The sequence below is a fragment of the Hydra viridissima genome, unplaced genomic scaffold (genome assembly GCF_058129835.1).
Source record: "Hydra viridissima isolate aposymbiotic clone 2 unplaced genomic scaffold, HvirCarnegie_v1 scaffold_10, whole genome shotgun sequence".
In the NCBI taxonomy this organism is placed as follows: domain Eukaryota; kingdom Metazoa; phylum Cnidaria; class Hydrozoa; order Anthoathecata; family Hydridae; genus Hydra; species Hydra viridissima.
This window is the reverse complement of record NW_028324309.1, coordinates 6,343,565-6,362,164: the sequence shown is the minus strand read 5'-3', so window position 1 is coordinate 6,362,164 and position 18,600 is coordinate 6,343,565. Positions and strand designations below refer to the sequence as shown.

At 30.8% G+C, this 18,600-nt stretch overlaps 1 long non-coding RNA gene and 1 pseudogene across 2 annotated transcripts; one reads left to right on the top strand and one right to left on the bottom strand.

The window, feature by feature from the left end:
* Window positions 1-6,117: 6,117 nt before the first annotated feature.
* LOC149882877 (uncharacterized) lies at window positions 6,118-8,669 on the bottom strand. Its single transcript, XR_016456493.1, has 2 exons — window positions 8,515-8,669; window positions 6,118-6,386 (listed from the first exon to the last, which is right to left on the bottom strand). It is a non-coding gene; the product is annotated as an uncharacterized LOC149882877 (long non-coding RNA).
* Window positions 8,325-14,540, top strand: LOC149882876 (steroid 17-alpha-hydroxylase/17,20 lyase-like; annotated as a pseudogene). The gene is made up of 3 exons (XR_016456492.1): window positions 8,325-9,238; window positions 9,340-9,540; window positions 13,528-14,540. The product of XR_016456492.1 is annotated as a steroid 17-alpha-hydroxylase/17,20 lyase-like (transcript).
* The last annotated feature ends 4,060 nt before the right edge of the window (window positions 14,541-18,600 follow it).

Below are 18,600 nucleotides of genomic sequence, written 5' to 3'. Positions count from 1 at the left end.
CTTTACTAAGAATATCTAAAACTCAATTAAAACAATTTTAAGCTAGCTTTAAACAAAAATTTCTTGAACGTTTTTGGATAAAATGTGGGGAATATCGTAAATGCTTCTGCTCAATGATCAGTATAACGGTCTTAGGCAGTGTTGAGTTTCCTTAAGAATGGATTGTTTCTACTAAAAATATTGCGAATGATAACAAAAATAGTACAAACTTCTTTTTCATTCATTTACAATTATTTATAATGCTTAAGCATTTAATCTGAATTGTTTATACATTTAGACAAAATTTCAAGAAAAAAATAACAACACATTATTTCTTTTTAACCTTTCAATACAGAAATCTTATTCAATTAAACGCGTTAAACACATTTTTCAAAAATGACAAACTACGTATTGTATACAAATGTGTTGATAGTTCATAAGCAACATTGTGAGAAATGTTTTTTTTACGATTATTAGTTTTAGGTAATTTTAATTAACAACCCGAGTAGCAAACCATAATGGCGCGATAATGTTAATCAATATTGGCCCGATATTGGTAATCAATATTGACGTAAATTTTCGCTTCATTATTGCATCAATACTATTTGTTAATCGGGACATAATTGCATGGAAAAGGATTATAAACTTCGAGATGGCAACATTTTCTCAAGGTAAACAAATTTTATATTTGGGAATAAAATAATGTTCATACATAGAAAAACTAAAAAACCGTAATTACTCGTAAAAACGCTAAATGAGCATTTAAGTTATCACGGAAAAAGGTAATGTTAGGGTCATGTTATCATGCGTTTCAGATATATTGATAAAAACAAAAAAAATCGGAACAATTCGATAATCCAGTTCTTATTCGCTATGGAGATGGGGTTGAATCAAAATGGCAGTCTCAATTGCTGTTGCCGTAAAAAAGAAATTTGTCCTTTTATCAATAACTTTTTAAAGAATTTCTCTGATTAGCCAGAAGTTAGTATGAACGAGTGAATTCGAAGTCATGAAATCTATTATAATTGCTTAAATTGAAAAGAAGGAAATAAAAAACTGTATATTTAGTTTTAGTATTTAAAATTAGCTTTACCCAGCCTTTCGTTGGTTTTATCAAAGTCAATTTTGACAACAGCCAAAATCACTTTGCAATTATGATTATATATCTATTTATGTATAAAAAGTTTTTCTATTACAAAGTATAGCGAAACTCTCTCTCTAAAGGCTGAGAAATGGTTTAGTTGCTCACACTCACATCATAAAGATTTCACATCGCACTCACATCACAAGGGTTTCCTATTGTTACTTTCTTAAGCTAAAAAAAAGGTGTTTTTAAATGAATTCATTTTTACAATCACGGTTTTTTTCTTATAATTATTATTTTTCATTATATATTTGAAATCAACGAATTGTTTGTTAATATATTCTTTATGGCATTTTTATTTAAAGTGTACACAATCCCATTTATGGTAGTTGGTGCTTCAAAAGAAATGGTATGTTATTTACAGAGACCAAGCGAACAACTGCTGTAATAAGAAAATATGTCTTTTAACTCTTTTTTAACAAAGGCAGTCTCTTTCACCACTCCAAGAAGAGGAATGAAAATGGTTTAAATAGAAAACATTCAGTTTCAATGTATTGATTTTAAATTTGCATCGCTTTTTCTCACACTCTTTAATGTAAAACACCCTGATATACTTTGACTCTCGCGTGTTCGTGTAAAGCTTACAGTATCATTAGATGATTGGGCGAAACTGATGAAATCGTCTTGTTTTTTGGATTGTCTTTTTAAAAAGCACACCTAAAGGTTTTCATAAACGTCAATCAACTTCACTTTTTAAATATTGCTAAAAATAATGATATGAATATTTCGAATACAAAAGTAAAACATTACATCTATATATAACCGTTTAAAGGTCTTTACAAACATTTGCTGCTGACCTTTTTGTAATCCCTCGTAATTCCGTCGCATAACAACCTTGCGTGATTTATGAAAAAAATGTCCGCTCTGCATCAATATTGAATTTAGGACATGTGCCAGAAAAAATCTGCGCGGGCATTACAAAGGATATTTATCTAACAATTGTATTTCGATATTTAATGTTATGTATATTTTGAAAGTACATATATTAATATTTTTAAATTTCACTTAAGAAAGTTTGTGAAGTTTTGTACGTGAGAACGCACGCACTTTGCGTTTTACACTCGACATCAGCTTTCGCACAGTCTTCGGCTGGACTTTCTTGGTAGCTCTCATCCATTTATTTTTGAAGTCTTTAATATTTTTGGCTTCTTTTACATTGAACCTTAGTTTTCTTTTGACAAGAGCCCAATATCTTTCGATAGGACGTAGTTCGGGACAATTTGGTGGATTGCAGTGTTTTTCAACGAAATCTACTTTATGTTCTCTAAGCCAGTTTAAAGTTGTCCCAGAGTAGTGACATGATGCTAAATCGGGCCAAAATAACGGGTTACCCATGTGTGTTCTTAATAACGGCAAAAGACGTTTCTTGAGGCATTCTTTTATGTATATTTTGGTGTTAATTGTTCCCGTAGTCACAAAACAAGAGCTTCTTTCACCACATTCACAAATTGCTTGCCAAACTAAGAATTTTTTAGCGAATTTTTGCATTCCAATGCATTTATATTTGGAATTCAGTTTCTTGCGATTAATTGCTGAATAATATTGGTGTCCTGGAAGAGATCGGAAATATGCAGCACAATAAGGTTCATCGTCAATAATCAAACAAGATTTTTTAGCACATAATTTTTTATAGAGCAGCTTTGAACATCGAATTGCGACATTTTCTTGCTTTTCTTCACGACGAGGAACTTTTTTCTTTATATAAGATTTATAACCACAATTTCTCTTTACTCTTTGTATAGAGGAAGCACTTGTCTTAAATTTATTCGCTAATGTTCGAACAGAAATCTCCGGTTTTCTGTCTAAGGCATCTTTTACCTTTTTACCAAGATCTCGTCTAACAAAACATTTTTTTCTTCCATTTCCTGATTTTCTTATGACTGTACCAGTGTCCTTAAATCGTTTCACAACGCTCTGCACTGTTCTCAAAGCAATCTGCAGCTCTTTAGAAATTGTTTTGTTTGATACACCAGGATTTTCAACGAGAAAATGCAAAATTTTTTCTCGCTTCTTATCTTGATTTGATGACATTTCAATTAAAGCTAATTGTTTTAATAACAGAGTTGTTTAAATTTTGAACAACATTAATACAATCACATTTTAAAACAATTAGCCATTTTAAATGATGTACGGTTTCCGTAAACACCACGTCAGAACACGCGCAGATTTTTTCTGGTTCATGTCTTATAGAATTTTATTTTGTTTTATTGCAATTTGCAGATTATTTTTCCAAAGAATGCTACTTTGGAAGACCAGAACATTCTTTCATGAATTCCTTTTTGGACTCAACGGTATCCTAAGAACATGAAAGTGTGAATAATTTGTAACAAATTGTTTTGTACTGTTTTTCCAAATTTATTTTAATTGATGCTTCAAGAAAATTCTCAGAAAAAAAGAAACGTGGTAAAAATAAAAAGAAGAGGGATACAGCTACTCTTTTAAATGGGTATGGAAAAAACAACAGAAGATAACTTGGAATTATAAACAGATGCAAAAAAAGAAGGGGAAAACGAAAAAGAAAGAAAAAAGGAAAAAGAGTCATAAACATGGCATATGGAGATAAGATAGAATCTAAGGAAACAAATTTAGAGGGATGTACAAAAGCGATGGATTTTGATATAAATTCAGAACCCTGACACGGTGATGGATAAGAAGTCACTAAATTGTTTTCCGAACCGGCTATTTTGGAACAGTGCTTGCTGCAAGCTGAGTACTGCGTTTAAATCATTATTAGCCTCAGCTGGAGGCTGCTAGGTAGTGGAATTTATATTATAGAGTTCCTGAGCATAAAAAGAGTTATTGGTTTTGCAATTTTCCGTTCTCCTTCTTGTTAGAAACATTTAAAGCGAAAATAGTGGTCAAATGAGCTCTCATAACTTTTGTAATGGACCGAATATTTTATACTGAACTACGCAAAGGCCAACACGTAATACGTCAAACATATGCCATGGAAAATGCGTGTTACGGTCAATAGGTGTTTACGTGAATACGTGTTATTTGAATGTTACGGTCAACACGTGTTACGGCAAAAACATATTCCAGCTAACACGTGTAAAGACCAACAAGTGTTGCGGGTAACACGTGTAAAGACCAAAACGTGTAAAGGCTAACACGAGTTGCAATCAAGATATGCTAGCAGACGAAAGTATCACTGTAGAGGCAGTCAAAGTTCAGTTTGAAATTCGGTATAACTTTCCGGTAACAAAAAAAGCATTTTGAAGAATAATTTTATTACTCACAAATTGGCAAATTATTTTTGTTTTTTTAATACTGCTGTTTAAACAACTATTATGCAGTTTTTGCGATTATATGCAAATATAATGCAGTATTTGCGATTACGAGAATGGAAAGAAATAGAACAAGCAAGAAATTTTTTAAACCCATGGGTTGAGATATTGTCGAAGATCGTTGAAGATGATGTTGAAAAAATTCAATTTTTCATGTTTGATTTTCATCATTACAACTTCATTATTGTCATCAGGGATAAAAGCGTCTTCTTCGTGATAAGCTAAGATAGAATCTTCTTCATCAAAACCTGTGTCATCACTTGAAGATATTTAAACCAAAAAAAAGTTTATTACATTAAATGTTCCTTTTTTGATCGACTCTAATAATTAATCTAAAAAATTTGAATTGGGTTTGCAAATATCTCATTAGTGACACTAAATCTTTATTGCGCCGTTCATCATATCGCTATTTGAGTGAATCTAGCATCACTACACTAAAATTAAACGTTTGCTCATAAAGATTTTTCAATAAAAACATGTGTAAACCTTCACTGGTTAAAATCATTGAGTTATCCTTAATAAGTTTCTTAACAACCAATTCAATAGGCTTTAACACTTTTAAAATATCTTCTAAATTTAAAATCGACTTCCTAGTAAAAACTATTTGTTCCAATATCCAAAATTGCTTTTTCAATGGATGGTTCCAATTTTAACATCATTTCAGTAATAGGAACTAATGAGTTCCACTGAGTTTTAATGTGAAGTTTTAGCATCAAGTTTTCATTTTCTTGTTCGAAAACATGCTCTTGTTGTATGGAGTTGCGAACGGTTAACAACTTAAAAAACATGATCACTTTACTTAAATTTTACAATACAGACTTTAGCGCGAAGATGGTACCTCGAAATACTCTGTTGCTGCTTTCGTGAGCAGTTTTCTCCATGATATCATAAAAAATGTCGCCGCGATTCGATAGCTTATAATATAATCGCTAAAATGAATCTGAATCATTATCTTCATCTGATTCGTTTGCTTCACCGCTTTTAAAAGCCCTCTTTTTCGTTTGATTAGTCACTCAAACATGTTTGGCTATCGCAGATTAATGATTTTTTTTGTAGTAAACATCGGTCACGGCCAGTTGAATACCGTGATTGTGGCACAGTTAAGTTTCTGTATGAGTTATACATCTATATTTTTGCATTACTGCAACTCCATCGTGAGTAGATGCATTTAACTTTTCACCACATTTTTTCAAAACAGAAACTTCGTTACACAGCTCTTAACTTTTTTATCCCATGAAACGAGATTTTTAGTTTTTCGACCGTGTTTTGAGTTTTAGGCATTATAAAATAACGTTTTTTAATAAACTCACATACTGCATCGGATTTCGTTATCATGTTAATCAAATCCGTATTTTGCTAAAAAGGTTAATAATTTCATAAAAAAATAGTTTGAGTATAATTAAGACAATTTTTTTTATTGGTATTTTAAAAAAAAAACAGCAACAACAACAACAATTTAGTTAGTGGAAACTCATTTACTTTCTGGTAATATTTCAAAACAGTTTATCGCCCCGCTTACTCACCCTCTATTTTGAAATTTGCACAATTATTGGTCAATACTTTTAAAATAAGCAGCTTTGAAAGATAAATAAAAAGTTCTGTTTTGTCATGTTTGTATTTAATGAAATCATTCTTCAAAGTTCTTCTGTCACTAGAATTGCTTGCGCAATAAGTATATTAAGTAAGCAAGTGGATTTTGATCGCCATTTAAGTGATACTTTTGCTGCTATCGCGTGTTAACTGTAACTCGTGTTGGTCGTAACACGTCTTGGTCGTAAAAAGCGTCGGCTGTAGCACATGTCAGTAGTATTACATATCTATGCGTTGCCCATTGAAAAAATATTCTGACGAATATAAGAACTATCAGAAATTATTTGAACTCTTATTTCGTTTCCATGATTTCAAACAGCTGGCATACTTTGCAATATCAAGTCTACGGAATAGCAAGTCTGCGGAGTATCAAGACTGCAAGCATTCTGTAAATCAGATTTTGACAGTTTAAGCAATCCATAATTTGCGTATCAGGAATGTTTAAGGAATTGTACTTATTCTAACAGATACATTCAAGTCAGAGAAAAATCATCATATTACCCGGAACCTTATACTACTATCTTTACTCTACATTTGCTAAAACTGGTATAGGATATCAATACAAAATCAATTTATAAAGTTTCTAAAGTTTAAACAGGTTGGATTTTTAAGATTTCTATTGTAATACCATCAAATTATACTCTATTATCATAAAATATCACATTACATTATCGCATTATATTACAATATTAAACTACATTAAGTTATTTGAGAAATGTATTTACTAGAACTTTGCGCTACTACTTTTTAAGCTATACTTTGTTCTTCTAAGCTATAGTTCGTAATTTAAAAAAAAAAAAAAAAAAAATAGGTACGAACTATAGCTTAAATAATAGGTATGAGTTGTATCTTAAAAAAAAGCAGAAACGCATTTAGTTATTATACTAATAAAGATTATTTCAATATAATAAGGAACAGATATGAAAAAGTTTAATTTTCCTGCATCCACATTATCGATCTATCATAGGTGTAAGAGATTATAGTGCTTAAAAACCTCTAGATAATGGTCACGCACCAATTCATTGCTTTAGCAAAAATATGCTTTTTTATTCTCATTATGATTCTATTCTTCTCAAAACCCAACGCAATCTTAAAGTTCAACCCAAGAAAACCTCTTCATAAGAAAAACTAAACAATTAACTTTTGTTAGTTTAACGAAGAGTTCATGGTAAAATTGAGGCAATTGTGAATCTAACTTATTTACTATAGGAGCCTCCCTGTCATGAAATAAATTTTCTGTCACCTTAAGGCGCAGTCAGAAGCTTCCAGAGTTGTTGGCAGCCAATTTGTACCTAATATTTTGAAACAAACACTAGAACATCTTGGTTTCGAAATGGTAGTTTTACAGCTGTTGAAATGTGACTGGCAAACACACTACTTAGTTTAGGAACTTATGATTTAAATATCCTCGTAAATGATATAAATATCCTCTGAGATGATTTAAACATCCACCATCATAGTGTAAAACACCAAGCAAATATTTCGGAATGCCAAGCCAAGGGTTTAAATATACTTGGAATGACTAAATTAAGTGTAACAAACAGAGGCTCTTAACGTTTACTCACCCAAAAAAATTAAATTGCGCAGCAAGTTTCATAAGCTTTGCTAAATCCTCTTTGATTGTTTAAATAATATTATTATTCTGAGTTTTTTGTTTGTGATTGAACTGCGCATTTTATAACTAATTGTATTTTTTTTTGCTTTTCGTAAGCACATGTTATAGCTTTTTGACAATGAAAACAAGCGTTTTACAAACAAGTCTCCATTTCGAAAAGAATTCTTAAAAAGGCTTTAGAATTTAAGGTGAGCAAAACTCTAAATCAGTCCATTTATTCTGATGCATACAAACGAGTTTATAGTATCCTTAATGAGGCAAAATTTTAAAAAACTGCAGAAACTGCATTTTTCTAAAAACATTCTTAAATTATACAATTTGGTTATATTTGGTTATATTTGGTTATATTTGGTTATATTTGGTTATATTTGGTTATATTTGGCTATATTTGGTTATATTTGGTTATATTTGGTTATATTTGGTTATATTTGGTTATATTTGGTTATATTTGGTTATATTTGGCTATATTTGGTTATATTTGGTTATATTTGGTTATATTTGGTTATATTTGGTTATATTTGGTTATATTTGGTTATATTTGGTTATATTTGGTTATATTTGGTTATATTTGGTTATATTTGGTTATATTTGGTTATATTTGGTTATATTTGGTTACATTTGTTTATATTTGTTTATATTTGTTTATATTTGGTTATATTTGGTTTTATTTGGTTATATTGGGGTATACTTGGTTAAATATGGTTATGGGTCAAATCCTCCGAATGACATGCTGCTGAACAAGTTTGTTTCCAAAAGGAATTTTTTTCCTTTGTAATTTTTTAGTTTTTTCGAATATTTGTAAACTAATCTTAACAAAAGTGATCATATATTTTTCAACTTTGATTTATAAACATTTTGTTCTGCTTTTTTTTACGATTTTTTAAGATTATATAAATTACCTAGCGAACTCGCAGGTCACAAACCAAACTTCGACACGAGTAACAGTGCAGTAATAATACTATGACACATTTTGTCCATTCCTTAATCGAAAGAGAAAACATCGAACAACCTTTTCTAAACTTTATTATAAAATCTATTGAAATATTAAACCTTTAATAATCTCTGCCCATACTCCAATTCAACTATTAAAATTCTCACGCTTTTTGTTTGAGATTATAAAAGCGTTTTATAATCTCAAACAACAACTTTCTCAACAAATGACAAAGTTTAGGCTTGATGCTTGAAATAAACTGCTTATTAGTTATTTTTATGACTATTTATGACTTTTTGTGACTTTCTGTGACTTCATGTGAATATTAAAGAAATTTTTATAAAAATATTTTTTTTTTGTTCTTGAGAAAAGAACTGAAATTATGTTTGTTGAAGTCGTTGGCGCTCTTCTGCTTCCACCGTTGATTTCCATTGTTTTCATTTACATCAAACATCTTATCGAATGTTGGAGCTATCCACAAGGACCAATACCTCTACCGATAATTGGAAACATCCATTTGTGACGTAAAGGAGAGCCGTATAAAAGGTTTATTGAACTTGGAAAAATATATGGCGATGTTTTTGGCTTCAGTATTGGCTCAACCAGATACGTTGTTGTAAACAACTTAGAAGGCATTCAAGAAGTTTTGATTAAGAAAGGCTCAATATTTGCTGGTCGTCGAAATCTTCCAAGTAAGCATGTTGAATAATCATGTTTTAATCTGTGTTTTTATTTGATTTAAATCAACTTTTTTTTTATCTTTTTATAAAATTTGTAAACATAACTTTTTCAGATAACAGAGCTGTTAACGGTATCATCAACAATAATCCTAGTCCTCTTTTCAACACCTTAAGGAAACTCGCATCTTCTTCTTTAAAGACATACGCAGATGGGTTGACAGGAATGGAAAAACTGGCAGCGGATGAGAGCGGTCACTTACATAAGAAGTTGTTTAAAACAAATGGACAACCAGTAGCTTTACGTAAAATGTTAGGTGAGCATCAACCATTCTTTTGGCATTTGTTGTTAAACCATTAATCGTTAATCTAATAGTAATTGCTTATGCTCGCTTTCGGATATTTTTGATAAACATGACCAGCTGTCGATTGCCAGCAATTGGTATGCAAGATATGCAATGATTATACGGTCATGCTTGATGCCGAGCAATCTTGAATTTTCGTTTGCAATTGTTTTTACAACTGATACTGATAGAGAACAATCAGTTGTATATCCTCGCTTTGCTATTTATAAAAAAAAAAATTGCTAAGTGCGGCAAGACAAAATTTCGGCCGAAATAACAATTTATCAAAAAAAAATAAAAGTTATGAATAATTGTTGATTCTTTATAAGCGCACTGATCCATGATTAATGCTTGTTATCGATATTCGTCGATTATCGGATAAGAAAAATAATTGCCAGCAAAAGCTTTTTGACTCGCCTTTGATCTTTTCCTACGCGCCATGTGATTGATTTTGTTGACATATTCACAATTGTAAGTAGGATGCTTAAACTTTCGAATGTAAAAACTTCTGAAGCCCAGAAGCGAGCTAAAATTGTTAACATGACCGGTTAACAACACTCTTCGTGTTTGTAGGCGGTGTATCGGCATTTTAAAACTCATGTTAATCGCAGTCATGCAGCTCACTAAATGAGCACAGCCAAGATAAAACATGAAGATATTAGCCGTTAGATTTCTATTCAAGAAAAATCTTGACTTTAATTTTGCTTTTAAAATGCTTTCATCATCTTCAAAGCTAATTTTACTAAAAAGTCGTTTTAAAGATTTCACTAAAATGAAGTTTTAAAGATTTCGCTAAAATGACGTCTTAAAGATTTCACTAAAGACTGGCAAATGCATTGTTGACACTGTTCCTAATTATCTGAGTTGAAGTAATCTGGCAGACCCGAGAAAACCCTTTGGTGGGTTAAAAAAAGGATATACCCCTTTGACTTCAAAAATGTAAATCCCAAAATTAGGCACTGGAAGATGCCGAAGAAAATTGAGTTCAAAACTTGGTAAGTTTTTGCCATTTTTAATTATAGATGAGAGCCGTTTTTTACCTTTTTACTAGATGAACTTTTCTCATAATAAATGAGGAGCTATAAAAATGAAGATATGCACCTTTGGAAAACTTTATTATTCTTTAACTAAAATTCTGAATTTTTCATCATAAATTATACGTTACATCATTAATGCTTGTTATACTCACTCATATCAGCTACAATGATGAACTAATAAATATTTTTTAAACCAGATAAATAATGAAGCACAATAACTCTAGATTTTAAAAATCAAGTTGAACATAATATTCTTATCACAATAATTACTTTTATCTCTCTCAAATCTCTGCCACTGACCTGCAAAAAAGTGGTGAAGAGTTTCAGTGCATTGTTCACTGTAGAGTCCAAGCTGACCTCAATGAAAAGGTGGAAGTAAAATATGAATAGAAGACTTCACTGTAGACCTGCAAGCTGACCTCAATGAAAAGGTGGAGGTAAAATATGAATAGAAATCAATAATTCAATAATTTCAGGCGATTTTACTTTTAAGGCCTTGAGGACGTGGCTAACTACACCCATCATTAGGTGGAGCTCCATAAAAGAGCGACAGTATCAATGATTGGGAGACTGTCAAAATCTTTGAACAAAATTGGGGCTTGCACAGCATTAGATAAATTTCTGGCTCTTTTAACATCTCCACCAGACTTCAAAAAATCTTCATTGGCCCTTTTTAGTGTGCTTTTTGTCCGAGAAGAGCCTGATTTTTCCAGCTCTTTGGCACTGATATTACACCAGCAGCATAGACGCATATTAAAATGAGACTGAAGGTCGCAAAGCATACAGGCCATTTTCACGTCACATGAAGCAACAAACTAAATTACCTGTGCTTGAATAAAATTAGGAATGGTTTTGACTTTATCATAAGTTTTGGCACATCTTCTCCTACGGCTACTAGCATTTGACACTTCTTATCAGAGTCTTTGGAAGACTTTTGATGCAACTAGAGGCCTGATGAATCAGCTTGATTCTTTTCAGGTTTCTTTTTCATGATTCTAAAACTGACTTCAAAAACCCACGCGAACCATCTAATCCAATCTTTGTGATGAGGTCCACTGAAGAGTTCGATCTTTTTTCCAAAAGAAACTCACGGATGCGTTTTTATTTTTTATAACTAACGACGGTACGAAAAGATCTTTGCTCTTTATTGATGTCGCACAGAACAGTTGTTGCAGGAAATTTATCTGAGAGTTTTTTCCCGAGATTTTGAAACTTAGTTGGAAAGTTAGCTTCAACAAGTCTTTCACTTGCAACAGAACTCAGAGTGGATGATTTATCATTTTGTTATTTGACAACCTAGTATTTAGTTGAACTTGTGCCAGGTCTTGTGCTGTTAGGTAAGTAGATATTGTTGGTATTTGCAAAGCTTGGGATAATCCTGGGGACGATTTGATAAAAAATTACAAAATTGAATTGTAGTCAGTTGAAATGAAACAGCTGACATATATCATTTTGTATATATTACTAAAGAAAACTGGAAAAAGACTTTCTCCTTGTGGTTGTTTCAGTTGAAGCGTACCCCAGGGAGATGATGGAGGTAAAAAAAGAGCCTTTTTTGAAATCAAGTTTGTTGCAAGCTGATTCTTTAAAGCATTTTCAGCTAGATATTCACGAAGAGTAGTTGTTGTGCAGTTGCGAAGTTTTCCTTTGCTAATTATCGAAAAATAAGAAGAGCATCTTTCCTTGGCTACAGATGACGGTTTTAGGCTCTCAAATAATGAGATCTAAGCTAATAGATCATTGAGTTTACCATTAACCCGTGCTGCTTCACTTACAACTTATTCACAATGAACAAAATATCGAGTTTGTTTAGAAATATTGGTTGTTGAAAAATCATAAAATTCCGTAATATTGCATTGAATTCCATCGATGTTGTTTCTCAGTGATATCCGACAAATCTCATAATATCCAGAGGGAAAACAGGGGTTTTCAAAATCGACCCCTTTTTTGATTACTTCTTTAATTTTATGCCTCAAAAAGTCACTCAAAACTCTAGATGCATTTTTAAAACAGAGAATACAAATTAATCTTCTACTTTTCTCATGATTTCGTGAAGAAGATATTTTGAAAAATGAGGAAAAATGCACTTTGTTTGGTGTTTTTTTTTTATAATTCGTCAGGATTAACTTGATTTTACCAGTACTTTAGTGTTAAGTTAGGGCTGGGGTGATTTTTTAATAACTTTTATCTTTATTAAAATGTGTAGAGTTTATTGCTATAAAATGGCTTCTTTGCGTAAATCTAAGTGAATTCATATTGCTACTGTTGTTTATTGTCAAACTTGAATGAATAGTTATAAGATTTTCAGCGAAATATTGTAAAAAGGTGGCTAACTGATGGAATAGCTGAAGGAAATATACCAAATTTGGAACTAGACTTTCTCTCACATCTCCCAATTTCAGATATCAGGGGTTACATTTTTGAAGTCAGGGGAGTATACTCTATCACCCCACCAAAGGGTTTTCTCGGGTAGCCAGGTTAGGGTAACTCCAAAAATTTGGAACAATGTTGAACAAAGAAAATTCATATGACGTCCTCTTCTTTTATTATCTATATCAATAATCCTTATGTTATTGATATAGATTATATTTTATTTATTTTTATATATATTATCTCTTCTAATAGTCGTTTTTATGGTTGTAACTATATAAATTTTGTGAAATTCTTTTTTTATAATATGATAATTTCCTTCTCATGCTACTTTTATACGATATTGACATTGATTAATAAATTCGCGATATCAAAAAAGTGGAGTATGTTTACATGTGACATCATATATTTTCTATTTTCAGAAAAAAATGGGTAAAATATTTATTTTCTAAACAACTTAATCAAAATATATCATTAAAAAATAAAAGTTTGTTTTTAAAAAATTATTTTTTTGACTTTTAAAAAAAGTAAAGAATTTCTCTTTTTTTTTAAGAACTATCTACCCTCAACATCATTTGCACCATCCTCATTTTTCATCGGTATGAAGAAGATGATCAAGAGTTTCAGGATATCATTAGATATTCAAACTTAATTGTCCGTACGTTTTATATAACCAGTCTGATTTCTTCAATTCCATGGCTGCTATCTTCCCACGGCTGCCTCAAAAAACATTGCCGAATATCAACGACTTCGTGACCCATTTCTGCGGCGAAAGCTTCAGGAACATAGAAATACTTATGACGAAAACAACTTACGTGACGTGACTGATGCTTTAATAAAAGCCTCCTCAGATGCAGAAATGGGAAAAGGTCGCATTGAGAAAATTACCGACGATAACATTGAGTTTTTTATAAACGATTTTATAATTGCTGGATCAGAAACATCGTCAAACACAGTTCTTTGGTTTATTGTATATCTATTACATTGGCCTGAGTACCAAGATAAGCTTTACAATGAAATTGCTAATATTACGGGAGGTCAGCGTTATCCGTGTTTAAATGATCGTCCAATGCTTCACCTTGTGCAAGCCGCAATTCATGAAACACTGAGACTCTCGTCCGTATCACCATTAGGAGTGTCACACAAGGCAATGGAAAACAGTAGTATTTGTGGTAAATCCGTTCCGAAAGGAGCTTTAATAATAACAAACTTATGGAGTATTCATCACGATGAGATTCATTGGACAAACGCTATGAGTTTTTATCCCGAACGTTGGCTGGACGAATCCGGGGAGTTCAATTATAAACTAGGGAAAGCATTTTTGCCATTTTCAAGCGGACCTCGCAATTGTTTAGGGGAGACGTTGGCAAAGATAGAGTTGTTTATCTTAATCTCACGACTAGTGAAAGACTTTCGGTTTGAAAAACCGATTGACGAAGAGTTACCACGCTTAGATGGTCGTCTTGGACTGTCTTGCACACCTTATGACTTCAACGTCTTGGTCGTTCCGAGGAATGAAGTCTAAAAATGTTAAATGTTAGTTGCAAACAAATTTTGACTGTAAGACTTTCTTTCTTTTTCTTTAAATCTTCACAACTTTTAGAATCTTTAAAAAAGTCCCATAATTGAGCTTTCATAACTTTCATGAAGAAATTCAGAAAGGATAAATGTCCTTATGGAGTAATGTTAGAACCGAAAAAAACAAAATTTAATTACATTAAAGTTTCTATTTACAACAGCCTTGCATTTTCCCATACTTTTCTTTAACTCATCTCAAGGCTACTGTTTTATCTAAGTAATCAAAATCTTTTTTTATCTAAATAATCATATGATCCACACTATTAAGATGATTTAATTTAAAAACATTTTACTTTGTGTTTTCGCTCCTATTTGGAAACAACCTCATAATTTTTTACCTTTATGTTTTATGGAAGCTTTGTGCTTTTATAATAAAGACATATTTACTGTAATATATTACAAAATATCTTGCTATAAATTTTACTATTATTATTAAAGCCGTAAAAAGTCTGCCTCTTCCTTTAAAATTTTAAAACTTATTGAAGCAATCTAAATTCTTCTGCAAATGAACTGTGATGGCAAACCACTTCATGAAAAATGAACTTCTGCAAATGAACTGTCTCAATCTTTATAACAAATTCCAACATATAAACAACTATTTTTGAGTATTTTGTTATAATAAATAATAATGATATAACGTAAAAATCCTATGAACAATTTTTTTCGCAACAAATAATTCACCAGATTTAAGATGTAGGTTCGAATTCTTCCGCATTGATTTAGACTAGGAATTGCAATCCCTGAGGTCCTTTTCAATCCCGGGATTTCGGGATTGAAAAACATCAATCCCGGGATTGAAAAGTAGATACAACATCTATATAGCATTAAGTAGAATAAGACGCCGTTAAACGAGCAAGTGTAGCACGAAGTGTTTTATCTTCCCTTTCACAAATCGAAAAGTATTCTGTTACTCGGGTGATTTAAGGCTTGTCTCGCTTTTATGAGTGTTCGGTTGCACCACTAAACATTTCTTTTGAGCACTTTTTTGGCAAACAATTCACTAAAATGAATGTTACCAGGCAAAAGGTGTTAAAAATTAAGATATTAATTTTTTACAGCTTTTGGCCTGGTCTATTCACCGTGCCGATGACGTCATAAACTGGAGGCGAGTTTTTTTGAACAGAAAAAAAAAACACCTTGTTCTTTTTTTTTTTTTTTAACAACAATACTTACAGTAATTTTTTTTATCAACAATATGCAGTAAAATAAAATATATGCAGTAATGTATATATATTTCTACATACATTTTAATTAATCATATCTTCTTTACAAAATTTACCCAAATATTATTTAAACAACAATACTTCGACAGACGGACAATGCGTCACCTCTCCTTCACCGACGTGTCCGCCACAATGTTCAAACCTAAAAGGCGAATCACTGTTTTCTACTTTCGGAACTCCAAACGCTTCGATGTTAAAAGAGAGGATTTGGAGTTTATCGCAGAAGCGTTTTTCGTGCGTTTCGCTTTTGTAAAAAACAATATCTTCATTCGAAATGTAATTTCGAACAAACTTTCCCATTTCTCTACATTTTTCAATTTTCAAGATTTTATTTTTGAGTGGATAAAAAGACAAACGATGCACTCGATCGAAACAATATTGAAACGCTTTTCGATGCGAAGCAGACAAGTCTTCATAATCCTCGCAAGGCACGCCGTGCACGTTGATGACTGAAGTGAAGGGAACAAACAGTAGAGTAATGGACATTTCGCGAATGCAAGACTGATATTCTTTCGTAGTAATCGCTTCAATGTCCATTATCCACCAACACCTTCGTCCTAAAGAAGGAAAAGAATTAGTATCTCGCGTTTCTTCGTAAGTACCCACTTTCATGAATAACGTCTTCAAGATGCTACTGGCGTTTTAATGTGTGTAAGGTGTTAACGAGTGTAAGATGCTAATGTGTGCAAGGTGTTAATGTATGTGAGGTGCTAATGCATGTAATGTGTTAAAATGATGTAATTTTAAAACAATATACAAAGGAGCGGAGTTTGTAAAATGGAATGATTCGCAGTCAGACGCGAAAATAACATCAAATTCATAAAGAAAACAGTGACTCAGTAGTGTCTCAATTTTAAAGATGTTATAAAATTGTTTAATGGTCTGAAAACAAACGTAGAAAACTAAAACTTTAATAGAGTTGGTATACTATTTCATACAAAAACAGAGAATCAAGTATTGATTCAATCATAAGAGTTCTTTCATAACATTGGTGTCATTATTTGTTCTGAAAGTAGATAATAATTCTCATTATAAATCATTTCATTGTGTAGTTAATTGTACTACACAATGAAATGATTCATAATGAAAATTATTATCTCTCTCTAAAAACAGAATTATCATATTGAATAGATGGTCCCATATTGTAAAAGCTGTTCAATTTTTAAATACTTATGAGATAAGTAGTAAAAAAAATTATTATTCAGCAGCAACTTTTTTCAAAACTTGTTACCTATAAAAAGTATTCTGTTAAAACAATGGTTAGAGCATTTGAGTACTTTGCAATGTCACGTGCTACATATAATTATCTCAGAGAAGACTTGAACTTCCTAGCATTACGAAATTAACAAGACTACTATCAAAAGTGAAGTCTATTCATGAGAATATTTATCTACAAAAGGTTTTTTCAAATTTAACAGATATTAGACATAAAAATTGAATTCTTTTATTAGATGAAGTTTATGTTATGACTATGTTGCAATACAATGGGAGAACAGTTTTTGGAAAAGCAGTTAAAAATCCAAGTGTTCTTGCTAATACTGTTTTAAGGTTTATGGTAGTAACTTTGTTTGGTGGACCCAAATTTTTATTTAAAATGCTTCCTGTGTGTGAAGTCAATTCAAATTCAAAAATGTTTGATATTTGATAACTTGCGAGAATTAGAAAAAAATATTATCTATAGATGTCAAAATGATTTTGATTTACATGGCCGGATATATTCTCAGAAATGATAAAGATTCAGATGACTCGTATTTTTATTATGAGAAATTCAGAGATTTTACTGAGAAAATCAGTTGTGGGGGATTAACAGTGCCTAGTGATTTGGTATGTCAATTGGTAATATATTGGTATATAATGTTTCGTGAAGTAGCTGGTAATACATGCATTTCTTCTTTGTGCAATCTAACGATGCTTATTGCTGAATCATACCAACTAAATATGAACAGAAACCATGGGGTTATACTTTCAAATATATTCTTTAAAAACTATTGTAATTTGTATTCTTCAAAACAAAAAAAAATTGAAACTCAATATTTAATAACACAGGCCAACAAAGAAAAATATCTTTTTTTCTGGTGCCTGAAATATATAAATTGATAATTACATTAACATATATATATGTATATATATATATATATATATATATATATATATATATATATATATCATATATATATATATATATATATATATATATATATATATATATATATATATATATATATATATATATATATACATACAGTGGTGGCCAAAAGTCTTGGAACAACATATTTTATGTTATGATAAATTGTTATACTAAAAATAATAAATGATAACAGTAAAATAAATAAAAAAATAAATAAGTTGTAAGTATTTTTTTAAACAACATTCTCTTTAAAAATATACCTCAAACCTTCAAAATTTATACTTTAGATCAAAAATAAATTTTTTTGGTCGTTAAATGTTTTGTTCCAAGACTTTATATACATATATATATATATATATATATATATATATATATATATATATATATATATATATATATATATATATATATATATATATATGTATATAAAGCTGTATATACATACATATATATATATACATATATATATATATATCGTTTGATGTAGTGTTGTATTAAAATAATACAAAGCTCTTGTTCGTTGAAAAGTGCTCGATGTTTATGAAATTTATTTTGATTATATATAAATTTCAAAACAGAGCAATTTATAATTATAATTAAAAACGATAAAGAAAAAACTTTTATTATGGAACTTTAAGTTTCATGCCTAACGGCAATCATCAGCCATATATTACAAAATTAAACGTTAAAATTACAT